Below are 2043 nucleotides of genomic sequence, written 5' to 3' on the forward strand. Positions count from 1 at the left end.
GCAATGGCACTATCTCGGCTCACTGCAACCTCCGTCTCCTGGGTTCAAGCAATTCTCCTGCCTCAGCCTCCTGAGTAGCTGGGATTACAGGTGCCCAACACCACACCCATCTAATTTTTTTTTTTAATTTTTAATTTAAAACTCCAAACAAACTCTTTGTGATAATTTTTTATATTTTTAGTAGAGATGAGATTTCACCATGTTGGCCAGGCTGGTCTTGAACTCCTGACCTCAGGTGATCCGCCTGCCTCAGCCTCCCTCAGTGCTGGGATTACAGGCATGAACCGCCGCACCCAGCCTCAGAATCAGTTTCTTAAAGCTCTCAGCAGCCTTGGAAGCTGAGCTAGAACTCTCAAGATACAGTGCCTCAGAGTAAGTATAAACTCCTGCTCTTATGTTCAAACCACAGCAGTCCCATAGAACTTTCCATGATGATGGAAATGCCCTAAAAAAAAAAACTCAATCAAAAAAAAAAAAAAAAAAAAAAAAAAAAAATTCCATAAGCTCCAGTGGACAGATATCCAGGAAGACAATTTCAGCTTAATATAAAGAACTCCCTAACAGTCCAAGTTACCCAAGAATGGAACGGACCACCTTGGGAGTGATGAATTCCTTGTCAATATATGTATTCAAGGAAAGATTAGGACTTCACTGGGAAACTGAACTAGAATCCAGGTGACCCCTCAAGTTGAAAAAATGGGCAAGTTATATTGGGAAGGGAAAGACAAGATCAAAGCTGCACTTCCAGACAATTATGTGACTACCTGTGTAGAACAAATGGGTGCGGAGGGATCAGAGGCAGGCAGGACCAGTGGGAACCACTGTAGTGGTCCAGAAGATAAGAGAATAGACTGGGAGGCCATGGGAATGGAAAGCCAACGCAAGTGTGACTCGAAAGGGGCACTGGCACTAGTCTGGGAGTCAGAAGCTGCAGGTTCTAGTCCTGCCTCTGCCATTAACTTATTGTGTAGTCTCAGGTAAATCCCAGCCCTTGAATAAATCCCTTCCTTTATTCCAATTTCAGAGTTCCTATCTGTAAAATGCAGGACGATCTGTAATATCCTTCCTAAGAACAGGAGAGAGATAATGAAAGGTAATTGGGATAATGTATTAGAAAGCCTTCGTACACTTCAAGGTAACAATATCATCACAACAATTACTATTGTTATTATTATTTCAGAGGCAGCCTCACCAGAACTTGGTGACTGGACTGGTAGGAGGGGATAGGACAGAGTCAAGAGGACTGCATCAGTGGGTAGATGAGCGACAAGGATCTCTGATCTTTCGGGAGGGTCAGCTGACCACTCCCTCTCTCCCCCAAGATCTGTGAAGACAGTGTTCTGTGCCCTGTCACCTCATGAACTGCTTCCTCATTCCTTCGAGCCACACCCTATATTTGGCTAAAAGAAGCAGACACTCTAAGAAAAGTTAGCCTCTGTACTCCCTCCTTTCAATGTTTACAGATGGGGCCTCGTCTGAGACTTTCCTTAAATAATAATAAGCATCATCATCTCATATAGGAATAGCCAACTTTATTGAGTACTTAGTATATGCTAAGCAACTTACTTACATAGTTTTCTTACCCTGGGAAGTAGCTGTAATGGCTCATGGAATTCTGTAACTTTCTCAGTCACGTAGCTTATGAGAAGGATTCCAATGCAAGTCTGTGTGATTTTAAGGCTGCATTCCTAAAGTTTTTTTGTTTTTTGTTTTTTGTTTTTTGTTTTGCCAGGCTCGGTGCCTCATACCTGTAATCCCAGCACTTTGGGAGCCTGGGGCAGGCAGATCACAAGGTTAGGAGTACGAGACCAGCCTGGCCAAAACCCTGCCTCTATTAAAAAAAAAAAAAAGGGAGAGATGGAGTCTTGCTCCATCACCCTAGCTGGAGTGCAGTAGCACTACCTTGGCTCACTGCAACCTCTACCTCCCAGGTTCGAGTGATTCTCATGCCTCAGCCTCCTGAGTAGCTGGGATTACAGGTGCCCACCACCATGCCTGGCTAATTTTTGTATTTTTAGTAGAGACGGGGTTTCACCATGTTGG

At 43.9% G+C, this 2043-nt stretch overlaps 1 long non-coding RNA gene across 1 annotated transcript in view; it reads right to left on the reverse strand.

The window, feature by feature from the left end:
- Nucleotides 1–213: 213 nt before the first annotated feature.
- Nucleotides 214–2043, reverse strand: part of LOC108292207 — a 42789-nt gene continuing 40959 nt past the window's right edge. The window contains exon 4 of the long non-coding RNA XR_001820195.2: nucleotides 214–445. This is a non-coding gene — a long non-coding RNA (uncharacterized LOC108292207). The remainder of the gene's footprint in view (nucleotides 446–2043) is intronic.

The sequence above is a fragment of the Cebus imitator genome, unplaced genomic scaffold (assembly GCF_001604975.1).
Source record: "Cebus imitator isolate Cc_AM_T3 unplaced genomic scaffold, Cebus_imitator-1.0 Scaffold18, whole genome shotgun sequence".
NCBI classification, from domain to species: Eukaryota; Metazoa; Chordata; class Mammalia; order Primates; family Cebidae; genus Cebus; species Cebus imitator.